At 54.2% G+C, this 24645-nt stretch overlaps 3 long non-coding RNA genes across 4 annotated transcripts in view; 1 reads left to right on the top strand and 2 right to left on the bottom strand.

Moving 5' to 3' along the window:
- Positions 1–1655: 1655 nt before the first annotated feature.
- Positions 1656–24645, bottom strand: part of LOC135287650 (uncharacterized) — a 134613-nt gene continuing 111623 nt past the window's right edge. Inside the window, exons 2-3 of one of the 2 annotated variants that reach the window (XR_010351210.1) lie at positions 5061–5226; positions 1656–4372 (exon numbers count right to left, since the gene is read on the bottom strand). This is a non-coding gene — a long non-coding RNA (uncharacterized LOC135287650). Of the gene's footprint in view, positions 4373–5016; positions 5227–24645 lie in introns of those variants that run through there. The other variant, XR_010351209.1, reaches the window with a different exon arrangement.
- LOC135287672 (uncharacterized) lies at positions 16881–18168 on the bottom strand. The gene is made up of 2 exons (XR_010351233.1): positions 18054–18168; positions 16881–17939 (listed from the first exon to the last, which is right to left on the bottom strand). It is a non-coding gene; the product is annotated as an uncharacterized LOC135287672 (long non-coding RNA).
- Positions 21839–22760, top strand: LOC135287679 (uncharacterized). The gene is made up of 3 exons (XR_010351241.1): positions 21839–21967; positions 22225–22372; positions 22581–22760. It is a non-coding gene; the product is annotated as an uncharacterized LOC135287679 (long non-coding RNA).

Raw genomic sequence — 24645 nt, 5'->3', positions numbered from 1 at the left:
CAGTGTCCAGGGAGATGTTAAATTAGGATCACCCTTTAGAAGGTTGAACAAGGGTGCTAATTGCAGAGTGGTCAATCTGATATAAGGTCTGAGCCAGTTTATGGTACCCAAAAGTTTTGAGCATCATTTACGTTTCTAATTTTTGTTGAAAATTGAATTGTCTGGGGCTGTATGAATCACACTTTGGAGTCCAAGGTACTTCCAAGGTGGTTGCTGCTGTATCTTTTCTGGTGCCACTTGCAGCCCAAATGCTCTTACTGCTTGCATCAGGCTTGGCCAAATGAGTGAAAGATCTTCTTTAGTTGGAATCGCTATTAAAATATCATCCATAAAATGGTAACAGTATGGCTCTGGGAATTGTTCCCTTACTGATGAAAGAACATGAGCAACATACCATTGGCAAATTATGGGGCTGCTTTTTAAACTTGAGGAAGAACTTTGCATTGATAATGCTCCACGTTAAGTGGAGCGTTATTAATGGATGGCACAGTGAAAGCAAACTTTGGGATATCATTTGGATGCAGTGGAGTGGTAGAGAAGCAATCTTTTAGATACACAATTAGGATATCCCAATTGGCAGGAAACATTGTGGGAGATGGCATATCTGCCTGTAAGGCTCCTGTGCTCTCCATGACTGCATTGATCTTTCTTAAAATGTCGAGCAGCCTCCATTTCCCAGACTTCTTTTTTATAACAAACACAGGGGTGTTCCAAGGGCTTATGGATGATTCTATGTGCCCTTGAGCCAGTTGTTCCTGCACCAAATTCTTAAGGGCATGTAGCTTCTGTTTCTCAAGGGGCCACTGTGGCACCCAGACAGGCTGAGTGTTAAGCCATTTTAAGGCTGGCGTGGGATGTTTCACAGTCTTTAGGACAGTGGTTGCCATTAAAAATTCATCCCCACCCTGACTCCCCAAGCAGATAAAATATTCCTTCCCCACAGGTTCAGTGGTGCTGCCGTGATGTAAGATCTAATGGTAGCTGTTTGACCCTCAGGATTTTTTTACAAAGACAAGGGTACCATCCCACCATGGCCAGGCATGGTCTCACCATGGCTAGGCATGGCTGTAGGGGTGTTTTCAGGCCCAGCAAAGCATGCAGAGGTGGCTCTGCCACAGGCAGAGACAGCTACAGGGGTTTCAACCATTGCAGCATATAACAGAGGGGCTGGAATCTCACAGGGGCTGGGCACTGCTTCTGTGATTTCAGCCAGTGTGGCAGGGCTTGGCGGAGTGGCAGCAAGCCCTGATCCACAGCCAGGCATCCTACCACAGGGGCAAGGCATCTCACAGCAGGGATGGCTGGGTGCCTTGCAGTGGCCGCAGTGGCAAAGCGCCTCCCTGCCACTCCCAAGCATCACTTCTGGGGTCCCAGCTGGTGCAGCAGGGCATGGGGGAGCAGCAGAGTGCCTGTTCAGTGCGAGTCTGCAGCACAGCATCTCTCTACCCTCTGGATTGGCAGCACCATGCTTGGTTGACAACACGCACTGGTCTTGGGTGGTTGTGGAGGTTTCTGCCAGCCAGCAGAACAAGGAGTAGCAGAGCACAGAGCAGCAAAGCAGCCAGGCATTGCAGGGGTCTCAGCAGCCATGGCAGGGCACAGAGGGGCTGCAGGGTGCCCATTCAACACAGCACGGCTGCTTGGGGCATCTCTGCTGCCGGCCCCAGGGACGGCGCACTCTGCTGACAACACGCTCCCAGCTGGGGCATGGCACGGCACCGGGCAACTGGGCGACATCCCACTGGGCAAATACCCCTGCTGGGGCAGCAGCCTGGTCCCAGGGGGCGTAAGGGTGCTCCTCAGGCAGGTCACCCTCGCCTGGGGAGGGTCCACAGCTGCCCAGTGGCCTCCCAGCACCCTGTGTTTTCTGCATTCATCCTCTTGCCTCACTCACCCAGCACAGCATCTGCTCTCCTTGCCACCTCCCCCTCTCCCTCCTGCCCTGCTTTCGCCGTTCACCACCTGCGATGCCTCTGCTGTCCTAACCACCCGCTTGCTCTGCAGCTATTTTATCATGTCCATTACAAGTCTCCAATGTTTAACAGCATTATTGGCAGAGTCGTCTCCTGTAAAGGCAGTTGTGAGGATATATCAGCCAGCCCACTCCCAACTTTTTAAATCTAGGGCAGCCCCTTCCAACACGTCCAGTCCGTGGCTCTCACGTCATGTTATTAGGACTAATAAAGTCCGTTCATCATATTTTTCAAATATTTTCTTTAAAATAGGAGTCCATACCTGCAGGAGGGGGTCCTCTGTTGTCAAAGCCCCTGCTCCCATGCTGGTGGTGTCTTCCACTTACAAAAAGAAAAAGAATAAGAGGGGGAAAAAGGGGGGGCATCCAGACTGATCACGGCTCTCTACACCATTCTTTGCAGCTCAAAGGCTGCAAAGCCTGCAAAGGCAACTCCTCCTGGATGCCCCGCAGCACTGGACGCCACTTTTCACAGTTCAAAGCTGTGGGCAGCTCCTCTTGGCTGCCCTGCCTGTTCCCTGTGCTATTGGTGGAAGCTGTCGTGATCACATCGGGGTCACCAATGGTTTCAGTTTCGGAGACGGGTGACTTGACACTCCGTGTTCATGCAGCAACAGCCAGCTCACTTCCTTATATAGATAAGAAAGCCCATGAGGTTAATCCTCATTACATAAGTAAGGTAATTACAAAATCAATCACATATTTCAGTTATAAAGTTGGAATTATTTATACTGTGAGACCTACAGGCCACCACAGAGGAACAGCTTGTGAATATGTAATCACTGTGTGTGATAAGACCTCTGCTGACTTGATGTTTGGGGCACTCACATGGATGAATGATCCCCCAAGTGACCAGCACTGCATAAAGAATGGCTGGTTTCTAATACCCAAACTGTGTTAGAAAGTATCTATTTGGACAATTTCAGTATCAGTTCCACAAGGCCCCGTAGTTTCACAGTGGCCCTTTGGTTCTGAAGTGTCACAATGGCCTCAGTTCCACAAGGCCCTGCAATGTCCAAACAGTCCCCTTAATTCCATGGGGCCCTGAAGTGCTACAATGGCCCCTTGGCTCCATGAGGCCCTGCAGTGTCACCCGGGGGCAGGAGGCCAGGAGGGATTCGTTCCCCACACGCTGCAGCTCCCTGCGCCAGCTGGCACCGACACCTTCTCCCAGGCCAGCACTGCAGGGCACAGCCAGGGCTGTGCCACACTGCAGCTCCCTGCAAACCACGGCAGGGGCTGCGAGGCCAAAACCCAAGTCACAGACAGTTTCTCACTCTTTCTGTCTGTATTTGACCAACAAATGACCTATTGTGGGGTCCTCTTTCCTGCAGTCACTGCAGCACTGGGACCATACCCGCAGCTCTGAGGGAGAGAAATGGCCAGCGCTGCACCTCTGCACTGACTCAGGGATGGTGGGAAATGCTCTGTGGGGTGGCTGGAATGATGGAAAAGGGACAATTGGCAGTGCAGAGGGAAACCCATCTGGGCTGCTGGACGGGGGCAAGACATCGTTGCCCAGGGGAGAAGTTGGCTGTGAAAGTCCCTCCTATGGATGCTCACGTGCCCAAGAGTCAGGCACTGAAGAGCATCAAAACAACAGAGAGGAGGATGGGGCTGCCAGGATTAAAGTGTCTCAGCTGGGTCTGGACTGGTCACACAAGGGTGAGTTATTTCTGGACACCCCAGGTCATCAGAGCAGAGATGCAACCCCCAGATGGGCTCATGAGCAAGGGGTAGGTTTAACCATGGACACCATCTCCAGGTTATCCCTGACTGTGAAACGTGTCTGAGATCAAGCAGGGCCAGGCAGGCAAAGCCCCTGTGGTGTGGGGACAATGGTGGGAATATCAATCTGGAGAGACACGTGGTCTTTGTAGTGGGAGTAGGAAATTGGAGAGCACCATTCCTAAACCACAACAGCCCTGTCAGAGCCAGCCCTCTCCCTGCCCCACCACTGCTGGATCAGGAAGGGCAGAGGCATGGGGGAGGGAAATGCACAGGGACTCCTCCTGGGAGAGACCTCGGGTAGTTTCCAGGCCAGGCCAAAGCACAGTCAGTGGAGAAGGGACACAGGGATGGGCTGTTTGTGTGCTCTGCCATGGCAGGAGGAGAGGCAGAGCTGCAGAGACACCCAGACCATGTGGATCCCTGCAGGAGTGGATCTCACACAGCATCTCTCAGGCCTCTGCTGCTCACTGGTTGCTCTGGTTTGATGTTCCCTGGTGGTTACACCAGCCCCCCACACCAGTGCTGTGTGCACATACACACCAGTCTCACCAGTGCCTGGGCCCCCAAAGGACACAGGACCTGATGATTTGTGGTCCCCACTCCAGTATCTGGCACTTGGACATCCCTTGGTACCCAGAGCAGAGAGAGCTCCCTTGTTCCAGACAGTTCCTGGCAATGGGGGTTTAGGAAAATGCCACAGGCTGTGGGGATCAGCTGTAGGGCGTAGCCAGGGACGCACGTTTGCTCATGACCAGCTCTTTCATCCCCTTTTCCCTGCTGATTCATGTTTGTTCTTTCACAAAGCACCATGGTGCCACCCTTTCCCTTCCTGTGGGCCTTTCTTAGGCATCACATGGGAAATGTTGCACATTCCCCAAATGCCCCTTGTGGATTTCCGTCATGAATCTCAGACTCAATGCAGAACCCCCCATGCTCAACTGGCAAGGTCATGCTGGAAAGCTCTGCCATTGACCCCCTTGATGAGTCTTTCATGAGGAGGTGTCAGAACTTTCATAAATTTGTTTTTTATCTTCTGTTTTTCAAATTGGAATGGCATTAAAATATCATCTACTGCAGCCCCGTTTCTGTGGCAAGGCACAACTACCACTGGAACAGATGGTCAAAGATCCTGACCTTGAACACATTTTGGAATGGGGTATTCATGTCTATGGATGACCTGTTTACAAATTCTCAACCTTATCACAAAATATTTATTTCTTATATCAAATCTAAAAATACCCTTGAGCATTCTAAAGGCTATGTCCCTTTCTCTGCCACTACAGGCCTATACAAATATTTCAATTTTTCTTGGATTATGACCACAATGTTTTAATCTGAAAAGACCTTGAAAGGACACAAAAATCTTCCAAGATGGGATTGGGAGGCCTCAAGCACATGACCCAGAGAGACTGATGGCCCAGGGCTCAGTGGTGTGAAGACTGATGACAGAACAGGAGTAGCCTGAGAGGGCTTGAAGGGTGGTTTCAGAAATGGTAGAGCTCTTCTTCATTGGATGAAAAAACCTGAGAAAAAATCATGCCACAGAGAGTCACCTGGGGAGGTCCAGACTGGACGCAAGGAGAAAGGAATTTCTCTCCCAGGGCAGGGCTGTGGTGCAACACGTCCCCCAGAATGGGTCTGGGTCAGGCCAAGGCTTTGTGTGGGCAGGCAGAGGCAGGCAGGAGGCAGAGCTGCCAGCAAAGGAAGGGGCCAGCCAGGTGGGGCAGCCGGGGGATGACGACAGCCTGCAGGGACAGAGGCGCAGGGCAGGGACACCGTAGGACAGCCTGGGCTGCACAGGGCACAGGGATGGGCAGCAGCTGCAAGGCCCTGACAGAGCCAACTTGGGCAGCACTTTGGCCATGGCTGCTGGCCCTGGGCCTGAGGCCACGAGGGGACAAGTGACCCTTGCAGCCCTGGGGCCTCATTGCCTCCTTGTCCCTGCTCAGCAGCCTGGCAGGGGCCGCCCCATGGTGCTGCCCTTGGCATTGCACATCCCCACATCCCAGAGCCCATCCCGGGAAGAGCCCTGAGCAATGAGGGAGGGACAGGATCTGCCTGGCCAGGGGCTGGGGCTCAGGCCTTGGCCCTTTGCATTCCTGAAACACATCCAGGTTTGCTCAGCACCAGAGACACCTTTGCCTTGTTTGTCCCCACCTGTCATCACTGCCTCCAGTGTTCTGCTCTACCTGGAACCCGGGGACAGTTTCTCAGTCGTGTCCCTCAGTGGGACCCATTACAACTTCAAGAAAGTTCAGAGTTTCAATTTAACCTTGAGTTCTTGAAAAGTTCTTTGAAAACTCTCTCAGGGACCGAGTATGAGGTAAACAACACCAAAGCCCTGAGAGTGTCATTAAAGTTTTCCAAGTCCAATTATGGAGAAATATTTCAAAGAGCTTGTAAGACATACACATACCTATTTTAAAGGCTTTATTTTATTACATTTCTCTTTAGATCAGAGGTGATTGCAGCATTCTGTGATTGGTACTGACCCAGGGTCTCTCCTCAGGAGCTTTGGCCTGCTCAGAGAAGCTGTGCCTTGAGCTCTGACCCAGTGTGGACAGCCTTGCTCCACATTGCCCAGCCCCATCCTGTCTGTCCTCACTCACCTGGGACCTGCTGGGCTTGCAGACTGGCTGCACTCAGCCTAAGAGGGGTTTTCCCTTTTTGTATTTTTTGAAGCAATCTAAAACTCCTGAGTTTCCCCACTGAACACAGACACACTCCTCAGGTGTGTGCCAGCCCAAGGTGCCACCAAAACCACTGCAGGTTGCCCTGGGCAAGCTGTGAGGGTGGATCATCAGCCCAAGCTGCACTGGGCCACTGCAAGGGGCTGTGGCCATGGACACTGCCCTGACCCCACTGCTGGGTTTGGCTGCCATGGCAACCGTGAGACATTAAACTGTGCTTGGAAACACTGGGGAGGACTGGGACATACTGGGGAACACTGGAACGCTGTGGGAGACACTGGGATATACTGGGATTGACACTGGGGGATACTGGGACAATCTGGGAACACAGGAAATGCTGAGGGGCAATCTGGGCAGACTGGGAGGGACTATGCAGGTACACTGAGACACACTGAAACATACTGGGACACACTTGGAGTGATACTGGGAGATACTGGGACAAACTGGGATCACTGGGGACACAGCATAGAAGAGTGGAAGACACTGGGGCATACTGTGGATGACAATGAGAGGAACTGGAAGGGACTAGGAATGAACTCAGGTGTATTGGAAGGGACTGGAGAGGCACTGGGGTCGTACTGGTCTGTACTGGGGATGAACTGGGCTGTGCTGGGAGGGACTGGAAGGGTTGAATGGGCTATTCCCACCTCCTCTGTCTCCCATTTGCCGATGGTCCTGCCAATCACAGCCAGCAGCCAATCAGCGCAGGGATTGGGGTCTTGAGAGCAGTGCCTGATGTCAGCGCCATCTTTTATTTTTGCCTACAACTCCCGTCATGCCCTGCGGCCCGATAGCGCCCCATTGGAGCCGGGACTACAACGCCCGTCATGCCCCGCGCTCCACAGAACCCACCCCGGCATCCGCCCCCCATCTGTCCTTAAGTGTCCCCCAGACCCTCCAGGATCCCTCAGTGCCCCTCAGCGCCCATTCGGGACCACCCAAAAACGTCCCCGGATCCCCTGAGTGCTCCCAACCCCACAGATGCCCGGTACAGCCGCTTGTGGGAATTCATCTCCTCTCATCCCCCGCGGCCCCAGAGCCCCTCAGAGCACAGTCCCACACCTAAAACTCGTGCCGTGCCCCGCGCCCTGAAGAGCCCAGTTGGAGCTCCCCAACCGCCCCCCAGGTATTCTCGAACCATTTACGTTCCCCCCGAGGACCTCAATTCGCGGCTCGGGCCCTGAAGTGTTCCCCAAGTGCCTTCCTGAACCCCCAAACGCCGCGGTCCAGCCACTTCCGGGACTACAGCTCCCATCATGCCCAGCGGCGCACGTACAGCGCTCTTCAAGCCGGGACTTCATCTCCCGTCATGCCCCGCCATCACCAAAAGCCATTGCAGCTGCGCCTACAACTCCCGTGATGCTCTGCGGCCCCGTTTAACTGTATTATACCCGCGCCTACAGCTCCCATCACCCCCCGCGCCCCAGAGAGCCCCGTTCGAGCCCCCCAAGGGCCCGCCCGGACCCCGAAGGGCCCCAAATTCCCCTCCCTGACGTCCGAGGGCCCCCCTGGACCCCCAAGTGCTGCCCTGGACCCCGAACTGTCCCTCAGAATCCCTGAGTGCCCCTCCAAGTGCCCACCCGGCTCCCCCAAGTGTAGTCCATACCCTCAAGTTCTTTCTAAATTCCCTCCCCAGACTCACAACTGCCTCAAATGTGCCCCAGAAATGTCTCCCTGGACACCAAAGGGCTCTCCCATGCCCCTGTCTGAGAAAAAGATGATAAAAATGATGACAAAATGACTGGACATATTACTAATTACCATAAAGAGGAAGAAATAAATAGCCAATAGACTTTAATTAATTAAGGAAGGGGATTGTGCTACATAGAACCAAAGAACATTAATGTTCTTGGCTACTAAAAATGTATAGATTTTTTATGCAAATATAAAAACTAGGTAAGAAAAACCACTGTTAATATTATAAATGAAAATAAATATATACATAATTAAATAATCACACAAAATAATGTGTTACAGAATAAAATAAAAGAATAAATTACATTAACATTTTTTGATATTTTGGGATGTCAGTCCCAGGTTATAACAGACATGGTGAGGTAGGGGGTGAAGAGCAGGTTGTCCAAAAAGGGTCAGCCCAAAAAGGGCTCATTCGTTTCCATGCCCAGACCTCCTAAAAAGACATTCAGCATCAAGATCACTTAGGGAATGCTTCTATCACCTCTTCTCTGCAATGAAAAATAAAAACCAAACTCACATATGTGATTAAAAAACCAAAAATCATGAGGTGCACTTTGACATCTTCCTCCTTAGCAGAACTCCAAACTGACTCCAATCACTGCACAAGCCCTGGAGACTTGAAGACAATTGAAGGGAGACAAAGAGCTCCTGAGGGCTTTCTGTGTTTTAATCAGCCCCACGGTGGATTTGGGGCTGGGTCCAGGAGCCTCAGGCACTGAGGGAAGGATGAAGAAGCTGCTCAAGGAGTCAGCAGCAAAACTCCAAGTGCCTTGGAGCATGGCTGGGCCCCAGTGAGGGCAGGGAGAGCCAAAGGCTCCCCAGGGACTGCTGAGAGCAGATCCTTGAGGCCAGGAGTGCGGGGAGCCCAAGGCTCTGGGCAGGGAACTGCAATGCTGAGCAAGGCCTGGGCTGGCTGGGGGAAGCAGAAAGGCCAAGCCCTGAGCCCAGCCTGGGCCAGCAGGGCCTGTCCCTCACGGGTGGCTCGGGGCTCTCTGTGGGGCAGGGGGATGTGAGGGGCAGCAAGGACAAATGCCATAAACCTGCAGCCCCTGCCAGCCTGGCCAGGGAGGCCGAGGGAGAGCCAAAGTGCAGCCCCTGCCAGGAAAGTTCCTGCTGTGGGGCCTCCAGAGGCGCTGCCTGAGCCCAGGGCACAAAGGCCTGGGTGCCTGTGGCCCTGCCAGCCCTGCCCAGCCCTTGGCCATCTGTCCTGCAGGTTGTGCCCCCTGTGCGTGCTGCTCCTGTGCCCTGGCCGGCTGCACTCGCCCCTCTCGCTGTGCCCCAGCATTTCTCAGCCAGCGTTTCTGTGCCCTCCCTGGGCTCCCTGCACCCAGCGCTGCCGGCTCCTGGCACACAGAGCCGGCCATGGCCCAGCCTCACGCTGCCACACCTCGAGCACCACAATTCTACCCTGGCAGGGACTTTGCTTTCTCCTCAGCTCCAGGCTGAACCTTCCAAGCTGCACTTTGGGGATGTTTCCTGCAATTCCCACTCCCAAGGAAAGCTCTGTCTCCTGCTGCTCACAAACAGAGAAGGGCTGGTGAGAGAAGTGCTGGTCAGAGGCTGTTTGGGGTACAGTGACCATGAAATTATAGAGTTTTTAAATATTCCGTGAAAGAAGGAGGGGCATCAATAAATCTTCTACACTGGACGTTTAAGGGCAGACTTTGGCCTGTTGAGGATGCAGATTTGGGGAGTACTAAATCAGGAACTGATTCTTTTAAGGGAAACAGCCCTTAAAAACACAGGGTTCCAGGAAGTATGGACACACTTCAGCAAAGAAACCTTGATGGAGCAAGAGTAGGCTGTCCCTTTGTGCAGAAAGATGACCCAGAGGGGGAAATGACTGGCCTGGCTGGGCATAGAGCTTTTGCAGGAATTTAGGGGTTAAAAAGAGGGTGCAGCACCTTTGGACATAGAGGCAGGTAAATCAAGAAATGTTTAAGGATTTTTTAGGTTGTGCAGATAGAAAAAATTAGACAAGGTGAAAGCTCAGTTAGGACTTAACTTGGACACTTGTGTGAAGGATAATTACTATGTATTTATAAGCACATTAATGGCAAAAGGAGGGGTAAGGATAACCTGCATTTCTTATTGTGAGGGATATGGTTACCAAAGATGAAGAATGGGCACAGGTGCTTCACCCCTTCTTTGCCTCAGTTTTCAACAATAAGACAGGCCATCCTCAGGACAAGTGTTCTCCTGAGCTGGTAGATGGGCACAGGGAGCAGCCCCTGGAATCCAGGAGGAAGCAGATGGGGACCTGCTGAGCCACTCAGATGCTCACAGGTGTCTCTGGGAATAGATGGGATCCATCCCAGGGGGATGAGGGAGCTGGTGGATGAGCTCCCCAAACTGCTCTCCATCATTTACCATCAGTCCTGGCTCAGCAGGGAGGTCCCAGAGGAGTGGAGGTGCCAGTGTGAGCCCATCCCCAAGAAGGGCTGGAAGGAGGATCTGGGGAACTCCAGGCCTGTCAGCCTGACCTGGGTGCCTGGCAAGGTTATGGAACAGATCACCTTGAGAGCCATCACAGGGCACCCACAGGATGGCCGAGGGATCAGAGCCAGCCAGGGTGGATTTCAATATCTGCACTGATGATCTGGGTGAGGGAATTGAGTCCAGCATCAGCAAATTTGCAGATGACACCATCTGGGTGTGACTGTGGATCTGCTGGAGGGGAGGAGGGCTCTGCACAGGGCCCTGGACAGGCTGGATCCAGGGCCCAAATCCAACAAGGTGAGGTTTAACAAGTCCCAGTGCCGGGTCCTGCACTTTGGCCACAACAACCCCTGCAGCACTACAGGCTGGGGACAGAATGGCTAGAGAGCAGCCAGGCAGAAAGGGACCTGCAGGGACTGATGGGCAGCAGGCTGCACATGGGCCAGCAGTGTGCCCAGGTGGCCAAGAAGGCCAGTGGCTCCTGGCCTGGATCAGGAATGGTGTGGCCAGCAGGAGCAGGGCAGTGATTCTACCCATGGTGCCAAGTCAGGAACTGAAATGGGGAGTGGGGCCAGAGAGGAAAGGGCAAACAGGGATGGGCTGTTTGCAGAGGAGGGGACAGGGATGGGTAATAGGAAGAAATTTGTACTGCTAGGAGTAAAGAAGAAAAAGTGAAGCAAAGGAAATCCTGAGGGCCGTTTGGGGGTGGCTGCCAGGCAGCCCTGGCTCTGAGCAACAGCGCCTGCAGTGGCACAGGAAACTCCCAGCTGATGGGAACAAACTTTCTGGCTGACTGCAGAGGCCAGGACAAAGCTGAGTGGTTTCCCTGGTGTTCCCCAGCCCTTGCTGGCCCCAGGGGCTGATGGCATTTGTGCTCCCTCAGGTTCATGTCCCCACATCAACAGCATGGGGTTGCTCCTGCCTGCTCTGTGCAATGCAAACAGGGGCTCCTGAGCCAGTGCTGCCATGGCTGTGCCTGCAAGGATGCGGCACCTGTGTGAGCTGGGGGAGAGACCAGGGCTGCAGAGGGGGGATGTTGTTGGCAGCTCCATCAGGACGCTCTGGGACGCTGCCCTGGGCTGTGCAGCGCACTGGGGATGGATCAGCCCCTGCTCTGCTGCTCCTTCCCATCTCCCCCAGGGCCCTTGCAGAGCCCCAGCCATGCTGTTTGCCCCCAGCCTGCCCACGGCCAGCCTGGGGCTGCTCACCCTGGGGCTTTTCTGTGCTGAGCATTGGCCTGGCCGTGTTCTTGAGAGAGCCTGGGCAAGGAGCCTGCAGCCCCCAGGGCCTGGCCTGAGGCGTCAGCGCTGCCCCAGCAGTGCCCATGGCCTGTCCCTGCTGCAGCCCCGGCACTGCCACCCCCAGGACTGTGCCCGGCCCCGAGAGCACTCAGGCCCTGCAGCAACACCAGGGCCACCAGGGCAGCGGGGCAGGGCCACGGCAGCAGCAGTGGCAACACCAAGTGCTGCTGCTGCTGCTGGGCACAGCTGCTGTGCCAGCACTGATCTGCCCCAGCTCTGCACACAGACATTGCTGCTGCAGCTCCAGAGAAGGCAACAAAAGGGCATCTCTGCAGAAAACTCTGCTGGGAGATCTTTTATTTCCTTTATAGCCACCAGGAATGCAGCCTGTCATTGACACAGTCTGTGTCAATGCCACAGGGGAGATGGAGAGAAACAAAATGTGAAATGGCACAGACAATGACATTTATTTGTAGTCAATGTGAAAAATATAAAACAAAGGAAAAAATCCCAACAACTATACCAATAAGAAGTATCAAAGATGACTTTTATTACAAGTGATTTGCAGACACTGGCCAGCAGTTTAATGTTTGTGAAAGCATCCAGTCATAAGTCTCCACACTGCAGCCTTGAGCTCCTGGTTCCTCAGGCTGTAGATGAGGGGGTTCAGGGCTGGAGTCACCACCGAGTACAGAACTGACAGGGCCAGATCCAGGCATGGGGAGGACATGGAGGGGGACTACAGGTGAGCAAACATGACAGTGCTGAAGAACAGAGAGACCACAGCCAGGTGAGGGAGGCAGGTGGAAAAGGCTTTGTGCCAACCCTGCTCACAGGGGATCCTCAGCACAGCCCTGAAGATCTGCACATAGGAAAAAACAATGAACATAAAACAGCCAAGTGCTAAACAGGCACTAATAGCAATGAGCCCAAGTTCCTTGAGGTTTGAGTGTGAACAGGAGAGTTTGAGGATCTGGGGGATTTCACAGAAGAACTGGCCCAGGGCATTGCCATGGCACAGGGGAAGGGAAAATGTATTGGCTGTGTGCAGCAGTGAATAGAGAAAGGCACTGGCCCAGGCAGCTGCTGCCATGTGGGCACAAGCTCTGCTGCCCAGGAGGGTTCTGTAGTGCAGGGGTTTGCAGATGGACACGTAGCGGTCGTAGCACATGATGGTCAGGAGGAAATACTCTGCTGAGATGAAGAACAGAAATGAAAAGAGCTGTGCAGCACATCCTGTGTAGGAGATGGTGGTGGTGTCCCAGAGGGAATTGTGCATGGCTTTGGGGACAGTGGTGCAGATGGAGCCCAGGTCGCTGAGGGCCAGGTTGAGCAGGAAGAAGAACATGGGCGTGTGCAGGTGGTGGCCGCAGGCTACGGCGCTGATGGTGAGGCCGTTGCCCAGGAGGGCAGCCAGGGAGATGCCCAGCAAGAGGCAGAAGTGCAGGAGCTGCAGCTGCCGCGTGTCTGCCAATGCCAGCAGCAGGAAGTGGCTGATGGAGCTGCTTTTGGACATTTGTGGTGCCTTGGCATGGGGATCTGTATAAAAATTAATCATAGAATAGTTGCATTAGGAGAGGATTTTAAATATCCCAGCACGGGCTGGGGACACTTTCCTCTCACTGCCTGCCCAGGGCTCTGCTGCCTGGAGCTGTCCCTGCCAGCAGCTGCTTCCCTGTGCCCAGGGCTGGGCCCTGCCAGTGCTGCCAGAGCCCAGCCCAGCCCTGGGGGCTCAGCTCTGCCCGGCAGACCCCTCCCAGCTCTGGCACTGCCCAGGTGTAGGGGTGCATTAGTTTTAAGTTGGTTTATTCCTGTACCCCCCATTCCTGTTTATGGTTCTGCCCGGGCTCTCTCTTTCTCTCCCTTTTCTTGATTGTCCCGTCAGTTGCACTTTTTCCACTCCCTTTCCCTACGAGTTATCTCTCCTAATCCCTCCCTGGCTGCCTGTCTGTTATTCAGTGTCCATGCCCTTCCATCCAGAACCTTCTGTCTTGGACACTGAGTGATTGGACCAGAGGTCAGGGTTCAACCCTCAGTTTATTCCCACTGGAGATCCGAGATGTTTGTTACGCGTTATTCCCTCCTCTCAAAAATTTAGATTGGTCAGTGTATTCTGTTTATAAGGCCCTGCCGGGCATGCATTTTTGTCCGCGCCCGACGCACTTTCAATAAACCCTCCCGTTCTCCCTGTCGGCGCGGTCCGGTCTTTCTCCTGTGGGTCGCAGCCCAGCTCCTCTTCAAATAGCTCCGGGGATTCTCGCTCTTCTGAAGGCATTTTGCCTTAAGCACTCTCCCCAGGAAGTCTCCCAGCGGGAGGGTGCCCTTCCCCCTCTGTGCTGCCGGCGGTGCTGGCTGCAGCTAGCCAGAAGAGTCAGAGACCCAGAGGCCAGCCGCTGCCGCTGCACCCAGGGGCAGCTCTGGCTCTGCAGGCTCTGATGGCAACATCAGAGCAACCCTGAGCAGGCTGGAAAATCGACACTGATGCTGCCTTTAAAGTGAACTGTGGTGATTGCTGTCACTGCCTGGTTTGTTCAGATTTGAGAAAATTGTTTTTATTTTTCTTCACCTGAACTGAGATTAACATCTATATGGAATTTCCAATCCAGGCAACCAACAGCAGTAGATTTAAAAAGCAGGATTTTCCCTTTTATCCAGCCCCTGACTAGCTGTGTTAGCTGTATAATCTACTTGTAGATGTTCGGCAGTTAAATGTTATGCTGGGAGCAATCCTGACCAATGCAGCATCCTCACCACACAAGGAGAACACTTCCAAGCCTTACCAGCTGTCTCCTTCCCCCCAGATCTTGTCCCCCAGTGCTGGGAGCAGCTGCCAGGGCCAGCTGAGAGCTGTCCCTGGCAGGCAGCAGAGTCCCTGCCCCAGCACAGCGCCCTGGGCTGCAGGAGCCTGCTCTGCAGGACAGCCCTGGGCACCCCTGGCTGCTCTGCACAAGAGACAATCAGAGAATGTACTCATAGAGTCTGCAGGCATTGGGATGTTCCAGCTTTAGGAGATGGCTCCAGGAGCTGCAGCTGCATTGTCCTGCAGCCAGAGGTTCCTGTGCCAAGGGCTGGCAGTGATTCTGCCCCAAGCACTTCTCAGCACCTTCCCAGCTCTGACTGATTGAAGCTCTCTGTGCCTCTGGGCTGTGCCCGGGCTGGCTGCAGGCAGTGCCCCAGCCCTGCTGGGCTGGCAGAAGAGCTGCTCATCAAGAGAAATGTGCTTTTGAAGCTCTTCTTGCTTACCAGGAGCTGCCTCTGTGCCAGGAGCCCAGCCCAGCTCAGCAGCACAGACACAGCACAAGGACTTTAATGACCTTAATTGCTTTGTGAGCCACTCAGGAGCAGGAGGTGGAGCTTCCTTGTTCCGGAGTGACCCATTGTAAGAGACCTCTGGGGAGCGCGGCGACCCGGAGTGCAGTGAACAGGAGCAGGCAAACAGGGTCACAGCAGTTCGCGCAGGCAGGGCAAGCAGGCAGGGCTGCAGGTTCCAGCTAGTTTGGTGAAGTATTGTTTTATTGGTTGATTGATCTTGGGCTTTCTCCTAAGCAATGGTTTTAACCCGGTCAAAATCCGTGGTTGGTACAAGTGTATATGACCAAGTAGAGCCCTCCAAAAAGGATGTGTCCGTACAGACCCATTCCTGCCCGGAGTGTTTGAGCTTATCAGTGGCTTCAGGGGATGTTATGGAGAAGGCCTGCCTGAGGTGTGAACAAGTGAATGACCTCCTTTCGCTAGTGGCTGAGCTTAGGGAAGAAGTTGAAAGGTTAAGGAGTATCAGGGATAGTGAAAAGGAAATAGACTGGTGGAGTTCAGCCCTTACGTCTTTAAGGGAGGCCCACCAGGAGTCAGAGGGCTCGTGTGTCTTTCACTCTCAGGCAATAGAGGGGCACCTGGTAGATGAAGGGGAGTGGAAATGGGTCCCTGCTCGGGGTGGTAATAACAAAAAACCCCTCCTGCCCCCCATCCCCTAGCCAGGTGCCACTTCAGAATAGGTATGAGGCACTGGATCTAGACAGCCAGAGAGATGATTTAGAGGAAAATCATCTACCCAGTGAGCCTCCCAATTATGACTTGCCTAAAAAGAGGATTACCACCTCTAATGTCAAGAAAAAAAGAAGGGTAATCGTGATGGGTGATTCCCTTCTGAGGGGGACAGAGGGCCCCGTATGTCGACCTGACCCATCCCACAGGGAGGTCTGCTGCCTCCCTGGGGCCCAGGTATGAAACATCACTGAGAAACTTCCTAGGCTGATTCAGTCCTCTGATTATTACCCACTGCTGATACTCCAAGCTGGCAGTGATGAGATTGAAAAGAGGAGTGTCAAGGTGATTAAAAGGGAGTTTAGGGCACTGGGTCAAGTGGTTGATAGGACAGGTGCACAGGTAGTGTTCTGCTCAGTCCCTTTGGTGGCAGAGAAAAATAATGAAAGGAATAGGAAAACTCATATCATTAACAAATGCCTCAAGGGTTGGTGTTATCGGCAAAATTTTGGATTCTTTGATCATGGAGCAACCTTTATGGCACCTGCTCTATTGGAATCAGATGGGGTACATCTCTCTGTTAAGGGTAGGAGGTTTTTAGCTCATGAACTGGCAGACCTTATTGAGAGGGCTTTAAACTAGGTTTGAAGGGGGAAGGGGATGCAGCTGGGCTGTTTGGAAGCAGGCCCAGGGGTGGTAAGACTGTGTTAGGGGAGAAATCAGCAGCCCAGCTGAGATGCATGTATACCAATGCACGCAGCATGGGTAACAAACAAGAAGAGCTGGAGGCCATGGTGCATCAGCAGGACTATGATGTAGTTGCCATCACAGAAACGTGGTGGGATGACTCACATAGTTGGAGCACTGCACTGGATGGCTACAAGCTCTTCAGAAAAGACAGAAAAGGGAGAAGAGGTGGAGGGGTGGCCCTTTATATTAGGGAGGTTTTGGATGTCACAGGTATTGAGACTAATGATGATGAAGTTGAGTCCCTATGGGTAAAAATTAAGAGGAAGGCCAACAAGGCTGACATCCTACTGGGAGTCTGCTATTGTCCACCCAACCAGGATGAAGAGGTGGACAACTTATTCTATAAACAACTGAACAAAATCTCAGGATCATCAGCCCTTGTTCTTGTAGGTGACTTCAACCTACCAGACATCTGCTGGCAACTCAATACAGCAAAAAACCAGCAATCTAGAAGGTTTTTAGAATGTGTGGAGGATAACTTTTTGTCACAACTGGTGGGCAAACCCACCAGGGGAGGGGCTATGTTAGACCTATTGTTTACAAATAGAGATGGACTGGTAGGTGATGTGGAGGTTGTAGGCCGCTTGGGGCATAGTGATCATGAAACTATAGAATTCTCAATAATTGGTGAAATAAGGAGGAATATCAATAAGATCTCTACACTGGACTTCCGGAGGGCAGATTTTGGCCTATTTAAAAGACTTGTCCAGAGAATTCCTTGGGAAACAGCCTTTAAAAACAAAGGAGTCCAGGAGAGATGGGTGTGCTTCAAAGCAGAGATCTTGAGGGCACAAGAACAGACTGTCCCTGTGTGCCAAAAGATGAGTAGACGAGGCAAACGTCCAGTCTGGATGAGTAATGAGGTTTTGAAGGAACTTAGAAATAAGAAAAAGATGTATCATCTTTTTAAGGAGGGAGTGATTTCTGAGGAATTATTTAAGGGTGCTGCCAGGGCATGTAGAAAAAAAATTAGGGAGGCCAAAGCTCAGTTTGAACTCAACTTGGCAACTTCTGTTAAAAATAATAAAAAAAGTTTTTACAAATATATTAATGGTAAAAGGAAGGGTATAACCAACCTCGGTTCCTTATTGGATGGAGCAGGCAAACTAGTTACTAAAGATGCGGAAAAGGCGGAAGTGCTTAATGTTTTCTTCACCTCAGTCTTTAGTGGTAAGACAGCTTATCCTCATGACAACTGTCCTCAAGGGTTGGTAGGTGGTGCCAGGGATCAGAATGGTCCTCTTATTATCCAAGAGGAGGCAGTCAGAGAGCTGCTGGGACACTTGGATATTTAAAAATCAATGGGACCAGATGGGATTCACCCTAGGGTGATGAGGGAGCTGGCAGATGAGGTTGCCAAGCCGCTCTCCATCATTTACCAGGAGTCGTGGCTCACTGGTGAGGTTCCAGATGATTGGAAACTGGCCAATGTGACACCTGTTTACAAAAAAGGTGGTAAGGAGGATCCTGGCAATTACAGGCCAGTTAGCCTGACCTCAGTACCAGGTAAGATGGAACAATTCACACTGAGTGCTATCACACAGCACTTACAGCATGGCCAGGGTATCAGAGCCAGTCATCAGGGGTTACGAAGGGTAGGCCATGTGTGACCAGCCTGGTCTCCTTCTGTGACCAGCTGACCCGCCTGGTGGACGCAGGAAAGGCTGTGCATGTGGTCTATTTAGACTTCAGCAAGGCCTTTGATACTGTCCCCCACAGCATACTCCTGGAGAAGCTGGCAGCCCATGGCTTGGACAGGAGCACTCTTGGCTGGGTTAGGAACTGGCTGGATGGCCGGGCCAGAGAGTGATGGTGAACGGTGCTGCATCCAGCTGGCGGCCAGTCACCAGTGCTGTCCCTCAGGGCTCTGTGCTGGGACCAGTCCTATTTCATATTTTTATAGACGACATGGATGAGGGCATCGAGTCCTTCATTAGTAAATTTGCAGCTGACACTAAGCTGGGAGCTTGTGTTGATCTCCTGGAAGGAAGGAGGGCTCTGCAGAGAGACTTGGATCAGTTGGATGGATGGGCAGAGTCCAGCAGCATGAAGTTTAATAAGTCTAAGTGCCGAGTTCTACGTTTTGGCCACAAAAATCCTCTACAATGTTACAAGCTGGCGACAGTGTGGCTGGACAGTGTTCAGGCAGAAAGGGACCTGGGGGTGCTGGTTGACAGCTGGTTGAATATGAGCCAGCAATGTGCCTTGGTGGCCAAGAAGGCCAATGGCATCCCGGCCTGCAGTAGGAATTGTGTGGCCAGCAGGAGCAGGGAGGTCATTCTTGCCCTGTACTCGGCCCTGGTGAGGCCGCACCTTGAGTACTGTGTCCAGTTCTGGGCCCCTCAGTTTAGGAAGGATGTTGAGATGCTTGAGCACGTCCAGAGGAGGGCAACAAGGCTGGTGAGGGGCTTGGAACACAAGCCCTATGAGGAATGTTTGAAGGAACTGGGGTTGTTTAGCCTGGAGAAACGGAGGCTTAGAGGTGACCTTATTGCTCTCTACAACTTCCTGAAGGGAGGTTGTAGACAGGTGGGGGTCAGTCTCTTCCACCGGGCAGCGACTGACAGAACAAGAGGACACAGTCTCAAGATACGTCAGGGAAGGTACAGGTTCGATATTAGGACAAAAAAGTTAACCAAAAGAATAATAAAGTACTGGAATGTTCTTCCCAGGGAGGTGGTGGAATCAGTATCTTTGGATGTGTTTTAAAAATGGTGGAATATGGCATTTGGTGCTATAGTCTAATTGAGCTGTTGGGGCATAGGTTGGACTTGATGATCCTAGACATGTCTTCCAACCTCATTATTCTGTGGTTCTCTGAAAACCTTGAAAATTATCAGCGGGCTCTGGAAAACTTTTTAAAAAAATCAGAAATGGATGTAGCTCTGTGAATTTTCAGGCACAGCTCTTTGGATCTGGAGGAAATATTTGCTTTGCATCAGCTAAGACATAGACAGACACACAGCAAATGGAGCACTGAACATCACAGACTGGGCTAGTGTTTTTCCCAGAAGAACTGACAGAAGATCACAATGAAACACTACAGTGCCCCTGAACAATCCAATTGTCCAGGGAAATTCAGCAGCTGATGGTGTTGTGGTGCTACTGCCAATCCCTTCCATGAGCAAATCATTTCCGGACTGACTAACAGCCTCTGCCTTCTCACAGACACCAAGTGGTGCAGCAGTGCTCCAGGTGCTCCTGCCAACAGCCCCTGCAGGGAGGAGCACAGCCCCCAGTGCACGTGGGCTTTGGCTCCCTGTGGCACACAAGCCCCCCGGGGCACAGGTCTCTGGGGCAGGAGAGGGGCAGCAGTGCTGCCAGGGCTCGGGGGGTGGCAGCTCTGCTTGGGCGGGCACTCTGCCACACCTGCTGATGGCAGCGCTGCCCGGGCCCCAGGGCTCAGAGCAGCATTGGTGCCCTGGCCCACACGTTCCCTGTGCCTGTCACAGCCGCGGCTTTAGGATGGCCAGCAGCCGGGACGTGTCCCAAGGAGGCCGTGCCAGCTTCCGTGGAAGGCCCCGTGCCCTTGCCAGCGCGGCTGCCTCGGCAGCCCTGGGGGCTCCTTCTGCTGCCCTGAGCCCGCAGAGCAGGGCAGCGTTTGCTGATGGGCTGAGCCCTTCCTAAAGATCCTGTCGGGCTGCCTTAGACACTTGGGGCCAGGGATTCCTGCCAACCGGGGCCACTTTGGGTGGGCTGGGGGCGGCCCCAGGGCAGGTGGCAGTGTGTGCAAGGGCCCTTTGTGACACGCTGCAGCACAGTCACCGTGGCATGGAATGGAGGAGTGTGTCCTTTGTGACACGTGGTGACATAGGAGCTGGTGGTGACAAGAACACTCCACAGCGCTCGGCGCAGGCGACGGGACAGGACGGGACAGAGCGGTGCTGTGAGGAGCCCCCACACAGCGCACTCGTTCCTGTCTGACCTGGAGCTGTTCTGAGGTGTTGTTCCTGCAGCTGACCTCGAGGCCAGACTGTGGGACTTGCTGACCTGAGTCATTTACCAGGAATCTCCTGTCATTGTAGCAGGAGTGCCCAAGACTAGAGTGCAGGACTTGCTGTCCTGCAGCTACCCTGAGACCTCTCTGTCTCAGAAATCTTCAAGGCACAACTGAAATTGCTGACTTGGCAATATCCTGAGGCATCTCTCCAGAAGGTGCCTTCAAGGCTGGAAGGTGGAATGGCAGGCAGATTTTTCAGCCTGTTCAAATGCTTCCGGGGGAAAAATAAGAAAGGTCCTGGAGCTGCTTCAGGAGAGCAACTTGAAGAGCCAGAGCAGATCCAGACACTGCAGGACAGTGAGTGGCAGAGCTGGGCCGTAGGACTGGAGCCTGCAGCCAGCCTGGCCCCATTCCGTCCCATCCCATCCCATCCCATCCCATCCCATCCCATCCCATCCCATCCCATCCCATCCCATCCCATCCCATCGCATCCCATCCCATCCCATCCCATTCCCTGGGGACATGCCCATGGACAGGATGGAAGAGGGCCCAGGCAGACACCCCGCAGTGGCCGTGCTCCATCCCCCTGGGGCATCCCGGGGCTGTCCCTGCCTGGGGAGCGCAGGGCTGGGCTGTGTTCTCCGGCCTCTCCCGCAGCCCCTCAGCTCTGGCTGTGCTCGCTCTTTGCCAGATGCAGTCGTGGAGCGCACACAAGAGCAGCAATCCAGCCGTGGCCACTTCCGCAGAACAGCGCAGGTACCTGCAGCCATGCCCACCTGGGCTGGGCCTGCTGTCCCTGCTCAGCCAAGCACTACACTTGGAGCATTCCTGGCTTCCCTGTCCTTTATTCTTTGGCAGATGTTCCGAAAATTCCCGCACATTCGGCGTAGAAAGACCAACACCACAGCAGCTGAGGGCCCAGCTGAGCCTGACTCGGGGCTGACCCAGCTCCAAGCAGAGCCTGATGTCAGCCCAGATTCAGCTGGGCTCTTGCAAGACTTGGACACCTCAGGGACTGAAACCTGGCCACAGGCTCTTCCCACATCAGTGACTGAGGATGGAGTCATAAAAAACACTGACAATGAAGAGATTGAGGCCTTGAAAAATACTGGAGCCATGCCCACTCCCCCTGAGATTTGTGCTTCCACTGTGGATTTTTTCCTGGAGAGTGCTGTTCCTTATCAGCAGCAGGTAAGCAGCCTGGGGCCAGGACTGGAGGCCTCCCAGGGCCGTGTGTCCCCTCAAGCCTCGGTCACTGGGCCCCCTCAGCCTTTGAGGCCAGTAGATTGTGACGGGAAAGGAGGCACTTCTTGGGGGGAAACTGGGGAAGTTGCTCCCATAGACAGCGCTTCAGGTCTTCCCCATGCCTCCTCCAGGTGCCAGCCATGGTGAAGAACATCCACCAGAATCTCATGTCCCAAGTCACTGTGGATGCCAGGCTGCACAGTGACATTGTGAGACTGGCTGAGGAACACCCTGCAGACGTGGCGCTGACCCTCCTGCACTGTGCCCCAACGTGTGACAGGTACGGGGCCCACGTGCCTTGAGAGCTCAGGGCTCACCAGCCTTTAGGGCCCGTGGCCCATCACAGCCTGTCCAATGGGCTCTGCCAGACAGGCAGAGAGCTCCAGGACCCTCAGGCCCCTCTCTTTGCCCAGCCTGCTGCCAATGCTCCCTCCCTGCCCCTCAGGGCACCGGGGCTCAGTCACCTGTGCCCCCACAGCTGCACAGGGCATGGTACTGTGACTGAGATTCCCCTGACACAGAGCCCTGATCCCACAGAGCTGCTGCAATGATGTGGAGAGCCATAGGCTCATCACAACCAACAATGGAGAAGGTGCTGGCAACACTGCTCTGTGTGATGGAGGATTGGCCTGTGCACAGCACCTGCACCTCCGATGGGGACAACAAGGACGTTTTTGCCCTGGCTGTGAGTTTCTGGAACTGGCCTTTGCTTGCCACCTGGTTGCCTCTCCAGCAGCTCTCCATCCTCTCCCTGCCTCAGTCGCTGGGATGAAACTTGGTCTAGGGGCAGACTCAGGGGGCACTAGGCCCACTGCTCCCCCTGCATCTGCCCTTGGGCCCTGCCCCATGGACACCAGGGCACTGAGCGCTGTCTTGGGCTGCTTCTTCTGCAGGCAACTCTGGTGATCTGGGTCATTGTGCCTAAATGCCATGAGGCCATGATCCTTCATTCCTCCCGCCTGTTTGTGGCTCTGCTCTTCCATGTTGTCATCACCACACAGCAGCAGATGCCACCAGAGGAAGTTGAAAACTTCTGGAGAGCGTGCCAGGAGGAACACCGCCTTCCCAGCAAGCCCAGCAGGTCCCAGTCCTCCTGCCCTTCCCCTGCCCGTGTGGCCAGTGCCAGTGCTCCCAGTGTGACCTGGGCTTTGCTCTGCACACAGGTTTGCAGTGCAGGCCATGAAGGCTCTGCTCTGTCGACTGGAGTGTGACCAGGAGGTGATGGCTATGGAGCGTAAGTGTGGCTGGGACACGCTGCTGTGTGCTCACACCCAGCACTATGCCGTGGGTCTGCTGGCCAGGTGAGACCCCCTTCTCCTCCACACTGCCCCCAGCATTTGTGCCCTGTGCCCGGGTGCCCCACACAGTCCCTGTGGTCATGGGCCAGAGGGCCTTGTCACCGAGGGACGGCCAAGGAGACTGGAAAAGGCTGGGAGAGGAGGGTGCCCAGAAGGGGCCACCTCCCACAGCGCTCACATCCTCTCCAGGGATGCTGGGCAAAGACCAGACCTCTGTGAGTCAGTCCTGGGCAAGGTTTGGTCCCCCCACCTCAGGCTCTTGGTGTCTTTTTTCCCCTTCCAGAGAGATGCGCCGTGTCTCCCTCTCCTTGTGTTCTGGGATTGCTCTGCGCCTGCTTGGGCTGCTCAGCAGGGAGGAGCCACACTGGGATCTGCCCGGCCTGGCGTTCCTTGTGGAGGTGAGCCTGAAGGCCAGCGCTGCCTGGCTGAGCTGCCTCCCAGCTCTCTGTCCTCTTGTAGCCGCAGCTGCCTGGGACGGTGCCCGTGCCCTGTGCTGCTGCCTGGGCCCAGCCCTGTGCGGTTCTGGGCTGCTGCTGGCCGGGTGCCCTGTCACTGCCCTGTGCCTTTCAGGTCCTCAAGTGCCTGGACTTGAGGGAATGTGCTGACATCATCCTGGAGATCATGTCAAGGCACCTGAGGAACGAGTGCAGGGAGAGGCGTCGCCTGGCGCTCAGAGGCCTCGTGGTGCTCAGCAAGGATCACTCGATGGTGAGAAGGGGCAGCGGCTGAAGCTGCGCTGGGGAAAGCAGCCCCATGGGCTGGCAGGGCTTCAGCAGCTGAGGCAGCTGCTCCCAGCTCTCCTGCCTCACCTGCCCCAGTGCTTTGGGGCAGGCCTTTGGCCTGTGGGCCCTGCAGCAGCAGGGTGGGGTTGCAGTGCCGGGCTGGTGCTGGTGCTGCAGCCGTCCATGGCTTCCCAGCACAGCCTTGTGTTCCACACAGGCCAGGAGAATGGGCACTCTGTCTCCAAGCCTTCTGGAGCTGCTGGGTGATGCAGACGGAGAGCTGGTTGGCATGACGCTCTCTGTGTTCACTAATTTGCTCAAGAGCAAAGACATGCTGGTATCCAGCACCACTGCCCCGAAGCTGGCTGAGGCTCTCCTGCTGCTCTTCGACCACGTAAGGCTTTGTATCCCCAGCCTCGGGCACTGGGTGCTGCCCTGAAACTTTGTGCACTGTGGATTTTTGTACTCTTCAGGTGGGCCTGGAGTAGATGGCGCTGAGTTTTTTTCTTTCATTCAGGACAACAGCCATGTGCAGCTGCTCTCCCTTGACCTCTTCTTCAAGGTGATGGATTTAGCAGAGGAGGGAAAAAAGCCTCTTAAGTCAGTGGTGTGCCAGAGCCTTCCTGCACTCTTCTTCCACTGCCACGATGAGAATCAGCGTGTGGCTGAGGTGATGACTCGTGGGCTGCTGGTGTCCCCCTGGCAGGGGGCTGGGCTGCCGGCTGCCCTGCTCACATCCCGAGCTGCAGCCTCCTCCAGGCTGTGGCACAGGGATGTGAGTCCTGTGCCCTGGGCTGTGGGGCTATCTCTGGGTCTCTGCTGCTCTCCAGGCTTCTCGGGAAACGCTGCATTGTGCGGCCGGGTTCCTGCAGAGGAGGGATCTCAAAGAGCTGGTGGAGGCAGAGAAGCTGTTGGCGTTTGCCGAGGTGTTGGTAAGG

The sequence above is a fragment of the Passer domesticus genome, chromosome 30 (assembly GCF_036417665.1).
Source record: "Passer domesticus isolate bPasDom1 chromosome 30, bPasDom1.hap1, whole genome shotgun sequence".
Classification (NCBI taxonomy): domain Eukaryota; kingdom Metazoa; phylum Chordata; class Aves; order Passeriformes; family Passeridae; genus Passer; species Passer domesticus.
The sequence above is the reverse complement of the archived record's forward strand: the minus strand, read 5'-3'. Positions and strand labels throughout refer to the sequence as shown.